Below are 24505 nucleotides of genomic sequence, written 5' to 3' on the forward strand. Positions count from 1 at the left end.
TCATTTGCTGTTCGCCTGCAGCAAATAATAGACTGTTTGACCTTCAATAGTTTATTGCACATAAAACATGTGATTTCTCAGAGAAGACCACTGTGAGAATACAAAGAGGATAAATATAAAGTGAAAGTGAAAGTTGGTGAATGATTTGTGATGGTTTATATAAAGGGAGCTCTGACAAAGGATTTAATTTCCCTCCACAGGAGCTGAACGTTGCACACTGACATTATAACGGGATTGGATCTCAGCTCTCCTATAACAGGTAAAATAATCCAGAGATTTCATCCACTAAATGAGGAAAACCAGGGGGGTTTACTAATATATATTGTATTTATTTTAACATGCTTTATTTGTATTCTTGTTTTATTGTCTGAGGGAAAGAACCTTTTCTGCATTAAAAGAAAACGATCATTTACATTATCTGGGAGTAGGGATGGGATAGGGATTTGAGTCAGACAGGGGTTCTATGCAAGCCCAGCCTGATTGCAGTTCCCCAATCCCAGCATAATAATGTGGCAATGACTGTATATATTGTAATGTTAATGCACTACATGGCCTTTAAACTTAAAATGGTTGTGAAGGCAGAAGGTTTCTTTTATCTTAGTACATTCTAGGCATTAACCACTTAAGGACCGAGCCTCTCTCTGAGATTTGGTGTTTTACACAAAAACTTTTATTTCACTCCTAGTTAGTGTTTGGCTGAAGCCATTTATTATCAATCACCTGTGTTTACTCCTTTTAACCACTTAAGGACTGAGCCTCTTTCTGAGATTTGGTGTTTACAAGTTAAAAACTTTTTTTTTTTGCTACAAAATTACTTAGAACCCCCAAACATTATATATATTTTTTTCTAACACCCTAGAGAATAAAATGGCTGTCGTTGAAATACTTTTTGTCACACCGCATTTGCGCAACGGTCTTACAAACGCACTTTTTTTGGAAAAAGATTCACTTTTTTTTAATTAAAAATAAAACAACAGTAAAGTTAGCCCATTTTTTTTTTATATTGTGAAAGATAATGTTATTCCGAGTAAATTGATACCCAACATGTCACGCTTCAAAATTGCGCCCGCTTGTGGAATGGCGTCAAACTTCAACCCTTAAAAATCTCCATAAACGACATTTAAAAAATTCTACAGGTTGCATATTTTCAGTTACAGAGGTGATCTAGGGCTAGAATTATTGCTCTCACTCTAACGATCGTGGCCATACATCACATGTGTGGTTTGAACACCGTTTTCATATGCGGGCGCTGCTCATGTATGTGTTCGCTTCCGGCGCGAGCTTGTCGGGACGGGGCGCTTTAAAAAGTGTTTTTTCTTCTTCTTAATTATTTTACCTAAATTTTTTTATTTTTACACTGTTTTTAAAAAAAAAATAAAAAATTGGGTCAATTTTATTCCTTTTACAAGGAATGTAAACATCCCTTGTAATAGAAAAAAAGCATGACAGGACCTCTTAAATATGAGATCTGTGTTCAAAAAGACCTCGGATCTCATATTTACACTACAATGCAATAAAAAAAAAAAAATAATTTAATGTCATAAAAAATATGTTGCTTTAAGAGCATTGGGCGGAAGTGATGTTTTGACGTCACTTCCGCCCTGCAGTGGTATGGAGACAGGTGGGGGCCATCTTCCTCTCACTCGTCTCCAGGCCACTGACATAGAAGGATCCGATCACCTCCGCTGCTGACGGCTCCGGTAAGCGGCGGAGGGCACCAGAGAGCGGTGGGAGGGGGGAGCCCTCTCCCGCCACCGATAAAAGTGATCTTGCGGCGAATCTGCCGCAGAGATCACTTTTATCCTAACCACTTCCTGCCCGGCCCATAGCAAAATGACGGCCGGGCAGTGGTTCAGTTATCCTGACTGGACATCATATGATGTCCAGCAGGATTACAGCCGCCACGCGCCCATGGGGGAGCGCATCGCGGCGATCGGTGGTGTGGTGTGTGCACCGATCTCGGTAAAGAGCCTCTGACGGACACGAGTAGAGGAGAGCCGATCGACGGCTCTCCTGACCAGGGGGTTTGCACAGCCCACCCTCGGATGCCCACACTGGGCCGCCAGGACCACTAGGGAAGCCCCTAACATGTGGATCCCCAGGTACATCCCCCATGGCCATCCACATGTGCCAACTTATGCCCAACATATGCCAATCAGTGCCCACAAATGGGCACTGACTGGCACCATTAAAGAATTAATAAAATCAGTGATGCCCAGCAATGCCACCCACCAGTGTAATCAGTGCCACCCATCAGTGTCACTTAGTGCCACCTATCAGTGCCCATCCGTGCCCATCATTGCCCACCTATCAGTGACCATCAGTGCCCATCAGTGCCACCCATAAGTACCCATCAGTGCCACCCATAAGTACCCATCAGTGCCGCCTATGAGTGCCCATCAGTGCTGCCCATCAGTGCTGCCCATCAGTGCAACTCATCAGTGCCACCTCATCAGTGCCACCTCATCATGCCCATCGGTGCTGCCTTATCAGTGCCCGTCAGTGCAGCCATATCAGTGCCCAACACTGAAGAAGGAAACATAATTATTTACAAAAAAATTTAAGAGAAACAAAGAAAAGCTTTTTTTTTTAAAAAAAATGTTGGTCTTTTTTTATTTGTTGCGCAAAAAATAAAAATCGCAGAGGTGATCAAATACCACCAAAAGAAAGCTCTATCTATGGGAACAAAATGATAAAAAATTTGTTTCGGTACATTGTAGTATGACCACACAATTGCCATTCAAATTGCGACAGTGCTGAAAGCTGAAAATGGGCTTGGGCAGGAAGGTGTATAAGTGCCTGGTATTGAAGTGGTTAAAGTGGACCGCCCGCTCTTGAAGAGGATACTGGGGCTATGGTAGCTAGCTGCTGCCAAAACAACGGTATTCCTCTTCAAAGTAGCGACATATAACATATATATTGGTATTAAAAAACAAAACAAAAAACTATATATATATATATATATATATATATATAAAATTTTATTTAACCACTTCAGCCCCGGAAGGATTTACCCCCTTCCTGACCAGAGGACTTTTTACAATTTGGCACTGCGTCGCTTTAACTGTTAATTGCGCGGTCATTCAATGCTGTACCCAAACAAAACATGAGTCCTTTTTTTTCCCACAAATAGAATTTTCTTTTGATGGTATTTGATCACCTCTGCGGTTTTTATTTTTTGCGCTATAAACGGAAAAAGACCGAATATTTTGAAAAAAAATGATATTTTCTACTTTTTGTTATAAAAAAAATCCAATAAACTCAATTTTAGTCATACATTTAGGCCAATATGTATTTGGACACATGTCTTTGGTAAAAAAAATGTCAATAAGTGCATATTTATTGGTTTGCGCAAAAGTTATAGCGCCTACAAACTAGGGTACATTTTCTGGAATTTACACAGCTTTTAGTTTATGACTGCCTATCTAATTTCTAAATTTGCTAAAATGGCAGGGAAGTACAACCCCCCCCCCAAAATGACCCCATTTTGAAAAGTAGACACCCCAAAAAAATTGCTGAGAGGCATGTTGAGCCCATTAAATATTAAATTTTTTTGTCCCAAGTGATTGAATAATGATAAAAAAAAAAAAAATTTACAAAGTTGTCACTAAATGATATATTGCTCACACATGCCATGGTCATATGTAGAATTGCACCTCAAAATACATTTAGCAGCTTCTCCTGAGTATGGGGATACCACATGTGTGGGACTTTTTGGGAGACTAGCTGCGTACAGGGCCCCGAAAACCAAGCACCGCCTTCAGGATTTCTAAGGGCGTAAATTTTTGATTTCACTCCTCACTACCATTCACAGTTTTGAAGGCCATAAAATGCCAAGGTGGCACAAACCCCCCCCCCCCAAATTACCCCATTTTGGAAAGTAGACACCCCAAGCTATTTGCTGAGAGGCATGTTGAGTCCATGGAATATTTTCATATTTTGACACAAGTTGCGGGAAAATTACAAACTTTTTTTTTTTTGCACAAAATTGTCACTAAATGATATATTGCTAAAACATTCAAACATGCCATGGGCATATGTGGAATTACAGCCCAAAATACATTCTGCTGATTCTCCTGAGTATGGGGATACCACTTTTTGGGAGCCTATCTACGTACGGGGCCCCCGAAAACCAAGCACCACCACCAATTTTTGATTTCGCTCCTCACTACCTATCACAGTTTTGAAGGCCATAAAATGCCCAGATGGCACAACCCCCCCCAAATGACCTCATTTTGGAAAGTAGACACCCCAAGCTATTTGCTGAGAGACATGTCGAGTCCATAGAATATTTTATATTTTGCCACAAGTTGCGGAAAAGTGACAAACTTTTTTTTTTTGTTTTCTTTTTTGCACAAAGTTGTCAATAAATGATATATTGCTCAAACACGCCCTGGGCATATGTGGAATTACACCCCAAAATACATTCTGCTGCTTCTCCTGAGTACGGGGATACCACATGTGTTGGACTTTTTGGGAGCCTAGCTGCATACAGGGCCCCGAAATCCAATTACCGCCTTCAGGATTTCTAAGGGCGTAAATTTTTGATTTCACTCCTCACTACCTATCACAGTTTCGAAGGCCATAAAATGCCAAGATGGCACAAACCCCCCCAAATGACCCCATTTTGGAAAGTAGACACCCCAAGCTATTTGCTGAGAGGCATGGTCAGTATTTTGCAGCTCTTATTTGTTTTTGAAAATGAAGAAAGACAAGAAAAAGATTTTTTTTTCTTTTTTTTCTTTTTTCAATTTTAAAAACTTTGTGACAAAAAGTGAGGTCTGCAAAATACTCACTATACCTCTCAGCAAATAGCTTGGAGTGTCTACTTTCCAAAATGGGGTCATTTGGGGGGAATTTGTGCCACCTGGGCATTCCATGGCCTCCGAAACTGTGATAGGCAATGAAGAGTGAAATCAAACATTTACACCCTTAGAAAGCCTGAAGGTGGTGCTTGGTTTTCGGGGTCCCGTACGCGGCTAGGCTCCCAAAAAGTCTAACACATGTGGTATCCCCGTACTCAGGAGAAGCAACAGAATGTATTTGGGGTGTAATTTCACATATTCCCATGGCATGTTTGAGCAATATATCATTTAGTGACAACTTTGTGCAAAAAAAAAATTGTCTTTTCGCAACTTGTGTCACAATATAAAATTTTCCATGGACTCGACATGCCTCTCAGCAAATAGCTTGGGGTGTCTACTTTCCAAAATGGGGTCATTTGGGGGGGGGTTTGAACTGTCCTGGCATTTTATGCACAACATTTAGAAGCTTATGTAACACATCACCCACTCTTCTAACCACTTGAAGACAAAGCCCTTTCTGACACTTTTTGTTTACATGAAAAAAATATTTTTTTTCCAAGAAAATTACTTTGAACCCCCAAACATTATATATTTTTTTAAAGCAAAGGCACTACAGATTAAAATGGTGGGTGTTTCATTTTTTTTTCACACAGTATTTGCGCAGCAATTCTTCAAACGCATTTTTTTGGGAAAAAACACACTTTTTTAAAATGTTAAATTCACTAAAACACACTATATTTCCCAAATGTTTGATGAAATAAAAAAGATGATCTTAGGCCGAGTACATGGATACCAAACATGACATGCTTTAAAATTGCGCACAAACGTGCAGTGGCGACAAACTAAATACATTTTTAAAAGCCTTTAAAAGCCTTTACAGGTTAACACTTTAGATTTACAGAGGAGGTCTACTGCTAAAATTACTGCCCTCGATCTGACCTTCGCGGTGATACCTCACATGCATGGTGCAATTGCTGTTTACATTTGACGCCAGACCGACACTTGCGTTCCCGTTTGCGCAAGAGCAGGGGGGGACAGGGGTGCTTTTTTTTTTTTTCTTAATTTTTTTGCTTTTTTATCTTATTTTTAAACTGTTCCTTTTAATTTTTTTAAATTATTTTTATTGTTATCTCAGGGAATATAAATATCCCCTATGATAGCAATAGGTAGTGACAGGTACTCTTTTTTTGAAAAAATTGGGGTCTATTAGACCCTAGATCTCTCCTCTGCCCTCAAAGCATCTGACCACACCAAGATCAGTGAGATAAAATGCTTTTCCAATTTCCCAATGGCACTGTTTACATCCGGCGTAATCTAAGTCATAAAATGCTCATAGTTTCCGTTTTCTTAGGCCATATAGAGGATTGGAGCCATTCTGGTCTCTGATCAGCTCTATGGTCAGCTGGCCGAATCACTGGCTGCATTCTCAGGTTCCCTGTTGGGACAGGAGAGCAGGAAAAAAACATGGAAGACGTGGGGGGGGGGCATTCCCTCCCACTGCTTGTAAAAGCAGTCTAGAGGCTAATTAGCTGCTAGGATTGCTTTTACATGAAAGCCGACTGCTGGCTGAAAAGAATGATACCAAGATGATACCTAAACCTGCAGGCATCATTCTGGTATAACCACTCAAAGTCCAGCAACATCTGGTCCTTGTTGGGCATATATTGTAAACTTTGTTTTCATGCAGCCTGTGGGCTGAACGAAAAAAGAGATTGATCGGTGGGTATGCCCACCATTAGAATACCTACCTTCATCCACCCACTTCTAATGATGGGCATACATGCACCGTTTATATATGCCGAAGTATTGGGGCATCCGCCGGAAAGGTAGGAGCAAATCGCTCCTCCGCCCCTGCTGCCCCCATGCTTCGGCATATATGCTCTTTTTTTTAACTGTGGTGGTGAAATTACCTCCTACAGTGCTGGAGTCACGGCTTTATGTATTGTGGGAGCAAACGCTGTTGCTGTCAAGATAAATAAATCCGCGCTGCAACTGAATGGCGTACCTGCTAAGCAAATGATGGTTAACAATAAAACAAAGTAACATTACGATATAACAGTAAGACTCACAATATCTGCAAAGCAAATACAAAAAAAACATAGTAAAAAATAAAACTTTTTTTAACGCAACTGGTGCCTAAAATATATATATGCCGAAGCATGGGGGCAATCACCTCCGACAGCGCTGGAGTCGCGGCTTTATGTATCGTGGGAGCAAACGCTGTTGCTGTCAAGATAAATAAATCTGCTCTGCAGCTGAATGGCGTACCTGAAAACTAAAAAAAGGTTAACAATAAAACACAGTAAAGTATAAAAAAATTGCATACCTATAAAGCAAACATGATAAAACATAATAACAGTAAAACATTGCAGAATAGAATACAGTAAAAAAAAGAGCAGAACAATAGATAGAGAATAGAGAAAGAACAATAAAACGACAACTATTTTTGTTTTTTTTATTTTATATATTTTTTGTGTTTATTTTTTTTTACACTTTTTTTTGTAACTGTAACTTTTGTAACTGTAACCGGTTTCAGGTTCGGGTCTCTCAAAATGCGATGGAATCTTGGGAGACCCTGTGAAAGTGTGCCTAGTCTGTGCATTGCTGTACCCTATGCTAATACTCAACTAGTGTATGGTAGTGTTCAAAACATTCACCAATGCAAAGACCAGGATTGTCAGGACAGGAGGGACAATAATAGTGGGTGTCACGCCTATATCCGCGCTTGCTGCAGACACGACATCTTTTTGGGGGGGCTTTTTGGGTAGGGGTACTCAGGAGGACATAAAGAAAATGCCTCTCGTTCAGCCGTCTTACTGCATTTGGTTGGGGAAGGTGAGGTGGAGCACCGTCTGGATACAGAAGGGCTCTGACGATCTCTTCCTGGAATTTAAGGAAGGATCCAGTCCGTCCTGAAGCTCTGTATAGCACATGAGCATTCAGTAAAGCCAATTGAAATAAATAAACAGACACTTTTTTATACCAGTGTCTGGCCTTACGGGCAATTAGGTATGGCACCAACAACTGGTCGTTGAGGTCCACCCCTCCCATATTTTGGTTATATTCGTGGACACAGAGGGGTTTCTCCACAACACCAGTCGCCGTAGTAATTTGGACCGCTGTGTCTGCATGAAGGGAGGTAAGAACGAAATAATTCTTATTATCCCTCCACTTCATAGTGAGCAAGTTATTACACTTGAAGCAGGCTCTCTCCCCCAGCCTAAGACGGGAATCTACAAGCCACTGGGGAAACCCCTGGCGATTAGGTTGCACGGTGCCACATGCTCAAAACTGCTGATGAAGCAAGTGACTAAAGTGGCACGCTCGTCTAATAATTGTCCACATATAAGTGGTACGCCGTTCCGAATAAGGGTGACACCAAGTACCACACAATCTTGCCAGTGCTTCCTATCTAGTCAGGGCAGTTTGTCGGCTCTACGTGACTATCTTTTCCCTCGTAAACCATAAAACTACATGTATAGCCTGTGGCCCTGTCACAGAGCTTTTACATCTTGATCCCGTATCTGGCACGCTTGCTGGGAAGGTACTGTTTGAATGACAAGCGGCCAGAAAACTTAATCAGGGACTCATCAACGCAGACAACTTGATGGGGAGTAAACAAGTCTGTAAAACGTTGGTTGAAGTGGTTTACGAGGGGCCGAATTTTGTAGAGCCGATCTTATCCAGGGTCTCCACGAGTATGACAGAGTTCATTGTCATTGAAGTGCATGAACCACAAGATCTGCTCGTATCGTGCCCTGGTCATGGAGGCAGAGTACAAGGGCATATGGTGAATTGGGTCAGTGGACCAATATGACCGCAACTCACTCTTTTTAGTTATGCCCATGTTGAGGGAAAGGCCCAGAAAGAGCTTAAATTCAGAAACCGTAATTGGTCTCCAATCTCTGGCAAGGGAGTACTGGGGAATAGTGGCGATGTGTTGACCAGCGTACAAATTGCTTTGGTCCACAATAGATCTATAGAGATCTTCGGTGAAAAACAGCGAATAAAAATCAAGTGACGTAAAATCACCTGAATGGCGGGTTGGCCAGTGAATGGGGGAAGTACGGGTGCTGCAGAAGTGGTGGGTTCCCAATTAGGATTGTGAATGCAGCAGGAAGGGCACTATGGGCACGACGGCCCTGTGTTCATCTTCTTAGTGGCAGCGGGACACTACTTGTGCTTGCCACCTTACCAACTTTTGCACTTATGGGACTCGCCACGTCACCACGTGATACTGCAGTGCTGGATTGACTACGACCAGGGTGTACTAGGCCGCTGGTGCTTGCCAGTTCACCAGAAGGAATAGCGGCGCTAGTACTGCTCTGCTCCATACGAGGGACCTGTGGTTCTTGCACATTAACGACAGAAGAAGTTTGGGGTCTGGTACGCCTGACCTTGGCAGGGACCACAACTCCGTCGACAGAGCTATCTGTCATGGAGCCGCTGTCCTCTACAGGATCATATTCTGAGCCTGATTCTGACAGATGAGTGACTTTCTCTTCACTATTTGTCATGCTCAGAAACGTGTAGGCCTCTTCACTAGTGTACCTTCGATTTGCCATTTTGGGCTCTAAATTTAGTGGTACAATAGTGAGATTCACAGGTAAAAAAGCTCCTGACTGTTAGCGACTGTATCAAAACGCTACCAAAAAAACTGTTAGGGGGTGATCAAGGGATTAAACCTTTATTAAGGGGGTTAGGGGGGTACCCTAGACCTAAAGGGGCCTACCACTAACTGCCCTACCACTTATAACTGTCACAAATGACACCAATGCAGTATACAGTAAAAAAAAAAAACTGCTATTGGTGTCACTGTGACAGGGGGTGCAGGGGGGTGATTGGGGGGTGAAAAGTGTGCCTAGAGTGTTCTACTGTACGTGTAGTGTTGGTGCACTTACTTGGATGTCTTCTCTCCTCTGCACCGAAACGAAAAGACCGACACGAGGAGAGACAACATCACTTCCTCTGCCGCTGTTTACATTACAGCAGCAGAGGAAGATTGTCATTCGTTGGGAACGATCGCGAGGGGGTGGCCACGAATGAGTGGCCTCCCCCTCAACACAGATCGCTCCCCTAACGATGCCGACCGCCTCGGGCACCGGGGGGCGCAATGCCCGCGGGAGGCAAATCACGTATCAGATACGTGATTTTGCCTGCCCGTGACATTCTGCCGCGGTATATCTGCGTTAGGCGGTCGGCAAGTGGTTAAGTATGTGTTTATATCTCAAAAAAAGTCTTTTTTTTGGCTGCTGTGATCCAGCTTCCTGTTAGAGGATGGCTTTCTCCATGGTCCAACTATGTAGCAACGTAGCCATCCTGTCTTGCTTGCTCCTGAGATGAATTATGGAATAAATAGTGTACATAGAGCAATATGCATGACATCAACTAACATGCACTGCTTGTTCCTAAACAAATGTAAGGGAGTGGAGAAGGCACGAGGGAGCTCATAGAAGATATTACAAGGAGAGCTTGCTATAAAATTTCCGACAACAAAATCCGTTGTCGGAAATTCCGATCGTGTGTACACAAATCCGACGCACAAAGTGCCACGCATGCTCAGAATAAATTAAGAAAGCTATTGGCTACTGCCCTGTTTATAGTCCAGACGTACGTATTTTACGTCACCGCGTTTAGAACGATGGGATTTTTCAACAACTTTGTGTGACCGTGTGTATGCAAGACAAGTTTGAGCCAACATCTGTCTGAAAAAATCCATGGATTTTGTTGTCGGAGTGTCCGATCAATGTCCAATTGTGTTGACAGGGCATTAGACATTATTTTATGAAAATCATATTACAGGGTCATTGACCACTTGCCGACCTCCCTATAGCACATTTACTGTTACAGGGCGGCCATGCTGCGTAAGATCATATATATATATATATATATATATATATATATATATATATATATATATATATATATGTGATTTTGCACTTCCGAGTATCGGTTGCAAGTACGTGCTGCTGGCGGCTTGCTCCCACTGTGATTCTACACAGCAGGAGCTGATCAGCGGGACCCACGGGCCCGATGTCTGCTGCCACCCGCTGATCATTGTGTACACTGGCAGAATGGCAGTCTGTCTATGTAAACAAGGCAGATTGTCGTTCTGTCAGTATGGAAGGCTTAGATCTTGTGTTCCTGTGTAGCACTAACCTCATTAGGAGCTGCTTTAATTTCACCAATACCAGAACTTAGAGTCCATGTTGAGCTTTGTCTCTGACAATGTAAGCACCAGTCACTTTAATACTTTTTCAATGCTTTAATAGGAAGGAACCTAAAGAAGTAGCAGGAAAGAGGTAGAAGAAGAGTTGCAGGGAGGTTCAAATACCTTTTTCCTTATATCACTGAGGACTTTAAATCTCGGGGACGAATATACCTTCAGTCCAAGATTAAATATTTGCTCACCCGGATAGGTTTCTCTCACTGACCTAGCAGCCGGAATGTAGCACGAACAAAAAGTCTCTGCCACAGACTTGAGAAGAACAGTTTAACTGTACGATCCTCTGCCACAGGACGTAGTAGTTTTAGATGAACAGCAACACAGTACCAGAACCCTTAAGCCGACCCGGCAGTACTTGTGCGATAGGTTAGATTAAGATGCGTCCTTCAATTGAGTCACCAGACCCCTCTTGAGATACCAGCATTCCGCTCGGTCCTCTCCTAAGACGGGTCCTCTTCTGGGTCTTCTCAATTGTCCAGCTTCTTCCCGCAGGACGGACAGCACAGGACCATCTCTGTAGTAGACAGACTTCTGGGCCCACTTGCACGGCTGCAGCAACGCAACCCTCCGGCCTGGAGGGCCACGAGGTAGAACTGACTCGTCACATACTTTTAGGCCAGGAGGGCCAGCAGGTGAAAGAGGAAGAAAAATGGCGTCTGCCCCTTAAGTACCCTCTCCCAGAGTGCACAGCAGCGGACCACCTCTGCCGAGTTGCCTCTGAGAAAGAAGTGCACTCAATATACTTCAGCTTGTTGCTTTCCAACACTGACCTATGGTGACAGCGACACCCACAGGCAACAGTGCGGAACTGCACGCAACACAACCAATGCTGGAACAGAGGCTAATTTAGCCCTAGATTAAATTTGAACTATGTACAGCACGGATAACCTACTAAATTTACATATAAGTGGTAGATAAGAAATCTACCAGCGCTACATACCCCCCCCACTAGAATAGACGTTGTCCTCAACGTCTGCCAAAAATAACTCCCAAGCCTGAGAGTAGGTATTTGAACCAAAAAACTTGGATAGGGAAGAAAGAAGGCAGTAAAGAAATATTACAGTTTCAAACATTAATACAACAACATATCCACATTAGTCATGTTACAAAAACCCCTCTATCTATCTAACTGTAGTCACCTCTAACAGCTTGATAGGAGATCTGGTTTTATCTGAAAAAAACAAAGTTAAACACACACAAAATAAATGTACATTAGCAGCACTGATCAATTGGGAGCAAAGCCTCACTCCCAAAAGAATGACACTTTCCTCCAGACTCATTTTTTTTAAGATGAACTAAAAGTAACTTAAAAGACCATCCCTAGCTATTTAGCAGAAGAAATCCAGTGTGGCAGAGTCTTTGGATATAGAAGTGCTGAGGTAAATGAAATCTCTTGACAACGAAGTTCTCTAAATCCTGACACTATCTGGGTATATACCCCAAAGTTCTCTTTCCTTTAGCAGAACAGAAGACAACAGTCTCTTTTGCATTATCACCAATAAAACCGGGGATCCAGTAATGTCAGTTTCTTCCCCTGTTTATCCACAGTGGTGATGAAATAAACAATGTCATCTTTTCTGGGTCTGCAAATGACCACTTTGTCAGCATAGATGTGCCAACCATAATTCTAGTGCAACAGACACCAATTAAAACATTTATCCATGGCAGCAAAATACCCAGCTTTCCGGAAAGGCTTTGGTACCGACAAATAGTCCCAAACAGCTTCACGGTACCACTGTTCTCTATTAGCCTCAATTTCCTGCATAATTTCTTGAGTAACATAAGGAAATTCCAGTCCATATTCTGTAACAACTCGCTTAGTGAGCACTCTCTGTAAACGGGCAAGTCTAGGTAAAGTTCTGTTTTTTCCCTGACCAGGAGGCACACAAGAATTTGGCGATTTGCGCACCATAGATCTGATGGGTATCGGCTCAAACTCAAGCAAACTGGAAACTTTAGACAATGTCTCTTTAGTAGTACTGTGCGGCTCCACACAAGGTGATGTCTTCCCAGAGTCCATGGTTATCCATTCTGAGAAGGTAAAAGTAGAAGCAACATCTTCACCCTGGGCCCACAATAGTTCCTGTGACATTGTCTCAAACAAATCATCATCACCGGAGAGATTTGACAAAGAATCTATCTCCGAATCTCTCAACTCTTCTGCTGGCAAAGATTTACAAAGAGTCTCAGATATGTTCCCCTTTGATCTCTCACCCGTTCCTGTTGTGGACTTCTCCGGATCCATGTACTCCTCCAGCTCTGGTTCGGGTAGTCTCTGGGGTAGGCCTCGACTACGGCCGCGGGAAGCCTTCACATATCCCACCTTCCTTGGAACAGGTGCAACGGGAATAGGTGTAGTAGAAGTAGAAACAAAAGTGATATCCGCTGATGAAGCAGTAACAGCGACATCTCCCTCAGGAACACTCACAGTAGCAGATGAGACTAAGGCCTGTTGCTCTCCAGCAGTAATGGCAGTAGTTTCCACCGTAGCGATCCCTGTAGCCCAGTCCATTCAAAAAGCACGGGGCGACATTGTAGGTTGCTCCACTGTGAATAAGTATTCTCCGCACTGCAAACATCGAACAAATGGACGGAGATGTATGGCCAGTCCTTCACACTTGTGGCAAAGCATGCCCAGCCCTTCAATACCTCCAACGGTATATAGTACGAACCGCCCCTGCAGCTTCAAACGAATGCCGGTATCCGTCAGCAGGGTTCTGGTTAGCATAGCACCCGCAGCGGTACTTGTAGGAAACATCTTGGACCCCACAGTTGACGGTATTAATGGAAACGAAGACATGGCTGCACTCTGATCCTCTCAGTACGATCACGAGGCCTCTCTTCTCCTTTGGCGCCAGACACACACACGTGTTTTACGCGATAACAAGCAGGTGAAGCTCCTCCCACTTGCTCCTCTGATCACTTAGCTCCCGGGCTTTTACTTCTCACCCGCAGCCTACGCAGTCAGAAATGTAATGCTGCAGTTTAACCCCTTCTTCTCCTGGAAAAAGTGACAAAGTCCAGAAACATCTTTTTTTTAACACAGACTCTCAGTGGAATACTTCTCAAAGTTACTTAGGGCAACGGCAAACAATCCCTGAGGAGCCCCCACATGTAGCACTAACCCCATTAGAAGCTGCTGTGTTAAATCGGGCTGTTACCGTCACCTTTTTACCTTTTAATTTCACCAATACCAGAACTTAGAGTCCATGTTGAGCTTTGTCTCTGACAATGTAGGCACCAGTCACTTTAGTACTTTTTCAGTGCTTTAATAGGAAGGAACTTAAAGAAGTAGCAGGAAAGAGGTAGAAGAAGAGTTGCAGGGAGATTCAAATACCTTTTTCTTTATATCACTGAGGACTTTTACTCGTCCCGAGATTTTAAATCTCGGACAAATATACCTTCAGTCCAAGATTAAATCTTTGCTCACCCGGATAGGTTTCTCTCACTGACCTAGCAGCCGGAATGTAGCACGAACAAAAAGTCTCTGCCACAGACTTGAGAAGAACAGTCTAACTGTACGATCCTCTGCCACAGGACGTAGTAGTTTTAGATGAACAGTAACACAGTACAAGAACCCTTAAGCCGACCTGGCAGTACTTGTGCGATAGGTTAGATTAAGATGCGTCCTTCAATTGAGTCACCAGGCCCCTCTTGAGATACCAGTGTCCTTTCCTAAGACGGGTCCTCTTCTGGGTCTTCTCAATTGTCCAGCTTCTTCCCGCAGGACAGACAGCACAGGACCATCTCCGTAGTAGTAGGCCCCAGACAGACTTCTGGGCCCACTTGCATGGCTGCAGCAACGCAACCCTCCGGCCTGGAGGGCCACGAGGTAGAACTGACTCGTCACATACCTTTAGGCCAGGAGGGCCAGCAGGTGAAAGAGGAAGAAAAAGGGTGTCTGCCCCTTAAGTACCCTCTCCCAGAGTGCACAGCAGCGGACCACCTCTGCCAAGTTGCCTCTGAGAAAGAAGAGCACTATGTACAGCACAGATAACCCACTAAATTTACATATAAGCGGTAGATAAGAAATCTACCAGCGCTTCAACTGTAAAGCAGGAACACTGATCCATGTCTTCCCCTAGTAAAAAGCACCTCCCTTACTACACTGAAACACCAGCTAGGCACACAGTTAACCCTTAGATTGCCCCTGATGTTAACCCCGTTTCAGCCAGTGTCATTAGTACAGTGACAGTGCATATTTTTAGCACTGATCACTGTATTAGTATGACTGGTTCCCCAAAAAACGTCAAAAGTGTCAGTTAGTGTGCGATTTGAATTCAATAAATAAAAATTCCATTAAAATATCCCATAGTTTGTAGACACTATGACTTTTGTAAAAACCAATCAATATACACTTTATGAGATTTTTTTATCAAAAATATGTAACAGAATACATAATAGGGTTCAGATTCCGAACTTCAGTAACGTTTGCTGGGCTCACCACAGTTGGTATTCCATGGAAGTGCTTTGTGTGTTACCAGTATTACTGTTTTGTGTTTTAATGTGGTTGTATTAACCACTTCAGTACAGGGCATTTTTACCCCCTTCCTGCCCAGGCCAATTTTCAGATTTTAGTGCTGTAACATTTTGAATGACAATTGCGCAGTCATGCGATGTGGCTCCCAAACAAAATTGACATCCTTTTTTTTCCACATAAATTGAGCTTTCTTTTGGTGGTATTTGATCACCTCTGCGGTTTTTATTTGTTGCGCTATAAACATAAATAGAGCATCAATTTTGATAAAAACACAATGGGGGTTATTTATGAAAGGCAAATCCACTTTGCACTACAAGTGCAAACTATAAGCGCAAAATGCACTTGAAATTGCACTGAAAGTGCACTTGGAAGTGCAGTTGCCTTTAAATCCGAGGGGTAGATCTGAAATGAGGGGAAGCTTTGCTGATTTTATCATCCAATCATGTGCAAGCTAAAATGCTGTTTTTTTATTCTCCTTGCATGTCCCCCTCGGATCTACAGTGACTGCGCTTCCAAGTGCACTTTCAGTGCAATTTCAAGTGCACTTTGCACTTGTAGTTTGCACTTGTAGTGCAAAGTGGACTTGCCTTTCGTAAATAACCCCCAATGTTTTTTACTTTTTGCTATAATAAATATCCCCCAAAAAATATAAAAAAACAAATTTTTTCCTCGGTTTAGGCCGATATGTATTCTTGTACATATTTTGGTAAAAAAAAAATCACAATAAGCGTATATTGATTGGTTTGCACAAAAGTTGCGTCTATGTTTGCCATTTGTTACGACCTTGAAGGTGATGAAGATACTCCTTCCTCCAGCGATGCCAAAACACATTGGCTAGATGCTGCACCTGCTTCCCTTGATGCCTGTAGATATCCTTGGGTTCAATCTCACTTGAAGATATTACAGCAGTCCCAATCTTTTGAATAAGAAGCGAAGTTGAAGTAAGGATCACTGGAGCATCGGGATCTGAAGATACTGGCACTAAAGTTCTTGCGTTCACTATGGCAGACATTTCAGCGAGAAAGGTAGACAAAGTATCATGGGTGAGTGGTAAAGACTTGTAAGTCTGCAACATGGAGTCAAGAATTCTACGTGCTACTCCAATAATTTGTTCCCAGGATCCTCCCACGTGTGAAGAATGTGGAGGATTAGACAACCAAGTACATCCATTGTTGGCCAGGTAATTGTCCAATTGTAGCTCTTTACATGCTCCAACAAAGTTGGTACCACAGTCAGATGGGTTGAGTTCAGTGGGAACATGATGCCATTGACTTGGTAGAGAGAATCTCTTAATACGTTCAACCCTGTTGCTGACGTACACATAAAATTGTTTTGTTTGGTTGTATATGTAACCAAGTACTATCTTACTGTCTGTATAGAAGGTGAAAGAATCAATTCTAGTGTCCATTTCACTTCATATGACTTCGGCAATTTCTACTGCTAGCACGGCTGCACAAAGTTCAAGTCTTGGTATGGTATGTGCAGGTTTGGGAATGAGTTTTGCCTTACCTAGGAAAAAACTACAGTGTGATTCTCCATTCATTTCAGAGGTCTTCAAATAGGCTACTGTAGCAATAGCTTCAACTGATGCATCGGAGAAAATATGAATCTCTCTCCAGTTAGCAGTTGAAGTGGAACCTGGAACATAGCAACGGGAGATCTGAAGTTTTTATAGTGACTTCATAGAATATCTCCACCTTTCCCACTTGTGTTGATTCTCACTAAGCAAAGGAGTATCCCAGTCTATGTTCTCAGTAGATAACTGCAAAATCTTACCTTGAATAGTAACTGGAGCAAGGAAACCCAGTGGGTCATAGATGCTATTCACCACCAACAGGACTCCTCTCTTAGTGAAGGATTTGTCACAAGTTGACACTTGGAAGGTGAATGTGGGTTTGTTGTGGAACATCAAACGAGACAGACTTCGCTGTGCAGGAGGCACATCTGTACCTAAATCAAGGTTTTTTAGACTAGTGGCATAGTCCTCAGAGTGAAAGGCATTTGTAAGTTCCTGGCTGTTGGATATCATTTTGTGCAGTCTAATGCCTCGTACACACGGTCGGATTTTCCGACGGAAAATGTGTGATAGGACCTTGTTGTCGGAAATTCCGACCGTGTGTAGGCTCCATCACACATTTTCTATCGGATTTTCCGACACACAAAGTTTGAGAGCAGGATATAAAATTTTCCAACAACAAAATCCGTTGTTGGAATTTCCGATTGTGTGTACACAAATCCGACGGACAAAGTGCCACGAATGCTCAGAATAAATAAAGAGATGAAAGCTATTGGCCACTGCCCCGTATATAGTCCCGATGTACGTGTTTTACGTCACCGCGTTCAGAACGATCGGATTTTCCGACAACTTTGTGTGACCGTGTGTATGCAAGACAAGTTTGAGCCAACATCTGTCAGAAAAAATCCTAGGATTTTGTTGTCGGAATGTCCGAACAAAGTCCGACCGTGTGTACGGGGCATTAGGTTTGCTACAGACAGCATCTCCTTTATTCTGGTGAGAAGATCAATTGCTTCTTTAGCGGTTGGAAAAGACTTGAGTGCGTTGTCAACGTAGAAGTTCCTTTCAACAAATTTATGAGCATCAGATCCATATTCTTCTTCTCCAGTCTGAGTTGCTCTCTTTAGACTATAAGTTGCCACTGCTGGGGAAGGACTGTTACCGAAGACATGTACCTTCATTCGATAGTCTATAACTTCCTTGTTGATGTCATTGTCTTTGTGCCATAGAAACCTGAGGTAGTTTCTGTTGTCTTCTCTGATAATGAAGCAGTGAAATATCTGTTGACTGTCGGCCATTACTGCTACAGGCTCTTGTCTGAAGCGAATCAAGACTCCTATTAGACTGTTGTTCAAGTTGGGCCCCGTAAGCAGAATGTTGTTAAGAGAAACACCTTCATGCTGAGCACTGGAATCAAAGACAACTCTGCTTTGCTCTGGTTTGCGTGGGTGATACACGCCAAAGGATGGAAGGTACCAGCATTCTTCTCCCTCCTTAAATGGGGGTGCAGGCTCTGCATGATCTCTGTCAAATATATTTTGCATAAAGTCCACAAAGTGCTTTTGCATCTCTGGTTTCCTGCTTAAGTTTCGCTTTAAGGAGGAGAATCTACTGATGGCTTGCTGCAAGTTGTTGGGCAATTTCTCTCTTGGGAGACGAAAAGGTAGGGGTGCTACCCAGTTATTGGAGTCGTCTTGGAAGAACTCATTGTCCATTACCTTGATGAATTCTTTGTCTTTCATTGAAGGAGACAGTATGTCATCTACACTGGTTGCATTAAACACTGTAGAGTCAAAGTCGTCATCGTGGCAGGAGAAAGGGCTTGTGTTAATTGAGATACCGTGTTGCCATTCGTGGCTGACTTTCTTCTCTTTCACCCAGTAGTGTTGTGGGCATGGCTCAAAGTAAGTGTTTCGGCCATTTGGCAGAACATTTTTCTTGAATGACAAAATGTTGGTAGGTCTCTTCATTTTTCCTATACAGACATTGCCTATGATGACCCAACCTAGATCCATACGCTGGGCAAATGGGGCATCTGGGGGTCCACTGACTTGTCTGTGTACCTTGTGAACTCTTAGGATGTCTCTTCCTAACAGAAGAAGGATTTGAGCATCTTTGTCAAGCGGCGGTATCTCATTTACTATTACCTTCAGGTGAGGGTGGTGGAAAGCAGCAGCCAGAGTAAGGATTTCTTCCCTGTTAGCAGGTATCTGATTGCACTCAACAAGTGTAGGTAGGGGTATTTGCAAGTTACCTTTGAGAGAAGATACCATAAGTCCATGAGCCCTTCTTCCAGAAACCTTTATAGTTCCACTACAGGTACCCAAGGTGTAAGGATGAGCTTCGGCTTTTATTTCAAATAGATTAAACAGTTCTGATTTTGCAAGTGATCTATTGCTCTGATCGTCTAAGATAGCACACGCCTTTAGAGTCTTTTCTGGTTGATCCTTGTGGTATATTTTCACCAAGCATATTTTAGCACAGGACTTATCACAGCCGTCTTCTCCACAAACTTCAGTGCAGGATGCAGAAATGATGGTACATTTAGGCACATGGTCTGTATTCTACCCGCCATGCGTTAATCTGGGAGGAGAGTTAGCAGGTTGTGCGGATCTGGGCTCAAGCGGATGGAGGGCTTGCACATGTTCTTCAGAGCCACACTCTATGCACTTGATGGACACATTACAGTCCTTTGAAAAATGTTCTGTTGAAGCACAGCACCTGAAACATACCCTAAATGTCTTTAAAAGCTCCTTACGCCCTTCAAGAGGCTTTTTCCTAAAAGCCAATACATTTTTTGAGGGTGTGTGGCTTCTTGTGAATGGGACATTCTCTGTTAGGGTTTTCAATATTCCCACTCTGTTTGTTCGTGGCTACAACTGTGGTAGTATATATACAATAATTCTGCGCTACCAAAAAGAAAGGAAAGCAGCTAACACAACCAACAAATGTAAAAAACAGACAAGAAAACAAGATGAGTGTAGCGCTAAGGGGGGGGGGATAAAAGTATATATGGCCTAAGAACTGGCAGTTCAAAGTTCAAATGCTGACAAAAACATCTTTGGAGAGAATTTGAAAGATGAAATGTAAAGTCCTCTGGAACAAATTTCAACCGCGGTACAAATCCTCTGTGAAGAGAGCCCACACACCACCAATGATAATAAGGAGGCTTACCAGACTTGATGGACCCGACAAGGCGTACGCCAGGTGGGGTCAAACAGGCTTGGGTGGTGCTGGGCTAGAACGGATGCTGAAGAGCAGGGATGGTGGAATGACTTCCACGTGACTGTGTTCCTCGGACGTAGTCGGGCTCAGAGGTCGTGGCACTCGAATCCGTGTTGGAATGAATAGAGGAAGGAAAGGATGGGCCAAATAGTGTATTATTGAATAAAAAAATGTATTAAAGTAATAGTATACACTTACATGGGGAGTGTCTAAAAAACAGCGCTGTGAAGAAATGGCGACAGTGGGGTCCTACCCGACGCGTTTCGTCTGCATAGACGTTATCTGGGGGGATCCCCCCACTGTAGCCACCAGAATATATATAAAGAAACCATAAAAAATTATGCAAAGCAGCTCCACGGACGCGCAAAACGTCACTTCCGGTATCGGAGGAAGATGGCCGAACGCCGGCCGCCATGCGTTCCACGCCTCATAGTGAAGGGCGCCGGAAGTGAAGCAAAATTAAATAAGGAGAAATGAAGTGAGGTACAAAGCCTCTATGTGGTTGATATGAGAAAACCTTATCCCTGGTCTCGAATAGGAGTGTGTACGTGGATCTCAGTGAAGTGATACAAAGGATGTGATGTGCGCGCGCACCGAGAAGATTTGTGGTGTACTGCGCATGTGTCGGAAAAACGGACGACGGAATGACGTCAAAAAGTCTGAGCGGCGTACGAGGAAGTGCATAGGTGCGTGCATAATGCAGGCCTCCGAAGGGGGCGGGCAAGATGCAAATGCCTGTGTAGCCATGGTGACAAGCCAAGGCCCCGGGAACGCCGAGAAGACGTCCAAATATAAGACCATGTAGGAAATGACACAAGCCGTGATAACAGGCCATAACCCCATCAATACATAGGGGGAGATAACGTGATGTGTGAATGCCAATGTATTAATGCAATGACATCTGCTGTAAGTGTCTTAATTTGTGCATTCCAGTGTTGCTAAAAAACAATATGTAAACAAAAAAGAAAGTGTACAGGTCAAAAGATGTGATGTCAATAATGGTATGAGATAAAATGTTAAATGACATAAAGGGACATGGATTCTCATAGGGAAAGAAACCAAAGGGCTAATTTATGAAGGGGGTTAGAATGTTGTAACCGTCAATAAAAATACACACTCTTGGAGCTGGTTTACATATAAAAATGACATATAACTATCACAAGTATGTAAAAGGCATCATCTGTATGTGTAACATACACAAAACTAGATGATGTTCTTATAAGAAAATTAAAATGACCATTCATATATACAAGGTATTGTGATTAGAATCAGGAGAACAAAAAAGGTGAACAAAAAAAAAAAGAAGATGCAGTATACATGAGGATATATATACGGATTAAATAAATAAAACTTAATAAAAAAGTGTAAAGGATTATTTATGATAAGGAAAGGGAACATCTGTGAAAGGGGCAAAATGGAAAATATGATGTCAACCTCAGGCTCTGTTAATAAAGGCGTTGACATCAACTTCAACGTTCATGCCTAATGGGTGGAGTGTGCGGAGCTCATGGATCCAGTAAGTCTCCAAACGAGACACACCCCTGGTCATGGCCCCACCCCTCCAAGGAGGGACATATCTGTCGATGACCACGAATTGTGTGCCTTCAATCACACGATTGTGTTATAACTTATAGTGGCGAGGGACAGTATGTTTAGTGTCACCCCCTTTAATAAGTGCAATGTGTTCCGCCACTCTTATGGCAAAGGAACGAATGGTACGGCCCACATATTGTTTACCGCAGTGACAGGTAATCAGGTACACAATATAACTGGTGGTACAAGTGCAAAATCGTCTGATTGAGTATGTCCTGTGGGTAACTGATGACCTGAATGATACCGTCTTTCTACCTATGCCTGAATTATGCTGGCAAACAGTACATCTCCTACAAGAGTAAAATCCATCCATCTCATAGAAGAGGGGTTGGCGTATAGGAGGGTTGATGATGTTTGGGGCGATCTTGCTCTGCAGGGTTGGGGCTCCCTTAAAGATAACTCTGGCCTTATCAGGTAGCACATTGCCCAAAATGCGGTCATTTCTGAGGATGTCCCAATGTTTGGTAAGGATGGCTTTGATGCATCTGTGTTGGTTGGAAAAGGAGGTCAATAAGGACCACCTAAATGCGTCCTCTGGTTCTCTCATGGGCCTATCTTCCAGAAGGGATTCCCTATTGGTTGCAAGGGCATGTTGGTATTCACGGTCAACAAGACAGGGGTCGTAATCCTTATCTATAAACTTGGCCTTAAGAAGTGCCGATTGTGATGTAAAGGAGTCGGTGGTTGAGCAGTTTCTTCTTAATCTAAGAAATTGGCTCCGCGGTACCGAATCAAGCCAAGTGGTGACAGCTGTCAGGTGGTATGAAGCTATTCCGGTCTGTGGCTTTGAAGTGTGTCTTGAACTGAAAAACACCATCATTTAACTCTATCTCCAGGTCCAAGAAATTGATTTTATGGTTGCTAGCTGTATGGGATAGGGAGATGCCACGGTCGTTGTTATTCAAGCGTTCAAAGAATGAATCCAACGCCTCGGCACTACCCTTCCATAGGAGGAGGATGTCGTCAATATACCGGGCCCAAACAATCAGGGATGGATCCCTGTTGGTATAGAGGACATCCTCCTCCCACTTCGCCATAAATAGATTGGCGAGGCTAGGGGCGAACTTAGCTGTGGTAGGAGTGGGAAGGATGTCAGTCTTTTTCACGAATACTGGTCCTACGGTTTCTATAGTTCCCTTGAAGACTGGTACTCTAATGCCGCGTACACACGATCGGAATTCTCGTCGGAAAAGCCTTGGTATGTTTTTTCCGACGGAGTTCTGATGGGATTCCGCTCAAGCTTGTGTTGCCTACACACGATCACACCAAATTCTGACTGTAAAGAACGCGGTGACGTACAACACTATGACGAGCCCCGAAAATAAAGTTCAATGCTTCCGAGCATGCGTCAAATTGTTTCCGAGCATGAGTAGGAATTTGGCGCGTCGGAATTGCTACAGACGATCAGAATTTCCGATAGAAACTATTTCCGTAGGAAAAATTGAGAACATGCTCTCAAAATTTTGCTGGCGGAAATTCGGCCAGAAAAATTCCGATGGAGCATACACACGGTCGCATTTTCCGATGAAAAGCTCTTATCAGTCTTTTGCTGGCTGAAATTCCGATTGTGTGTATGCGGCATAAGGAAAGGGTGAGAAGAGACTGTACGCACCGTAGGAAAAACTTGGATCGTTCTTGGTCTCTGCAATTTTCCTGATGAATTCGCAGAAGAAAGAGAATGGAGGGAAGGAAACCTTGTTCTCTTTTTTGTATGATGACCCTAGTGCAGACCATTTCTCTTGCAAACGGAGCTTGGAGACGATTGGGTTTACCCCTCTTGCAGTGTCAAGGTAACTGAGTCCAGGTAGTTTTCGGTCTGCCTTGGCTAGCTGAAGCTCAAGGAGAAGGTCACTCAGTCTCTGGAACTCCTTGTTCTTACCAGATATCTTTTGGAAACTTTCCAGATGCATGAACAAAGCATTTTCTATAGCTTCTGGACTGCCATAACTTTGCTCTAATCGATTCCAATGCTGCTGTGAGGCCTGCTGTTGGATTGTTCATGAAAACCGATCTTAACGGCTTAACACATGCAGCAGATAGAGGACCAAGCCATCTGATCAGCAGATCCAATTCTTCAGCAGCTGTAATGCCAAGATCACTGATTGCAGTTCTGAAAGCACATTTCCAACTTCTGTAGTTCTCAGGTTGGTCATCAAAACTTGTACAGTAGGTGACCGCGATATTGTGTCAATCTCGCCGCACTTCTCGGCGAGATTTGACACCTACGAGCCCCGTCGCAGGAGCCAGCGCCTCCCGCGATGAGTGACAGGCAGCGCTGACAGCTGTCTGGTATGAATCCTGAGGCGGGAACACCGCGCCAAATTTTCAATGAAAAAACCGGCGTGGGTTCCCCCCTCGGAGGCATACCAGGCCCTTGGGTCTGGCATGGATTGTAAGGGGAACCCCCTATGCCGAAAAAATCGGCGTGGGGGTCCCCCCCAAATCCATACCAGACCCTTATCCGAGCACGCAGCCCGGCCGGCCAGGAAAGGGGGTGGGGACGAGCGAGCGCCCCCCCCCCTCCTGAGCCGTACCAGGCCGCATGCCCTCAACATGGGGGGGTGGGTGCCTTGGGGGAGGGGGGCGCCCTGCGGCCCCCCCACCCCAAAGCACCTTGTCCCCATGTTGATGAGGACAAGGGCCTCTTCCCGACAACCCTG

The 24505-nt window shown here is 43.5% G+C and overlaps 1 protein-coding gene across 1 annotated transcript in view; it reads left to right on the top strand.

The window, feature by feature from the left end:
* Positions 1 to 200: 200 nt before the first annotated feature.
* Positions 201 to 24505, top strand: part of LOC141148390 (interferon-induced very large GTPase 1-like) — a 106464-nt gene continuing 82159 nt past the window's right edge. The window contains exon 1 of the mRNA XM_073635836.1: positions 201 to 259. The gene's annotated coding sequence lies outside the window, so the exon portion shown is untranslated. The remainder of the gene's footprint in view (positions 260 to 24505) is intronic.

Source organism: Aquarana catesbeiana, linkage group LG06 (assembly GCF_042186555.1).
Source record: "Aquarana catesbeiana isolate 2022-GZ linkage group LG06, ASM4218655v1, whole genome shotgun sequence".
Lineage (NCBI taxonomy): Eukaryota > Metazoa > Chordata > Amphibia > Anura > Ranidae > Aquarana > Aquarana catesbeiana.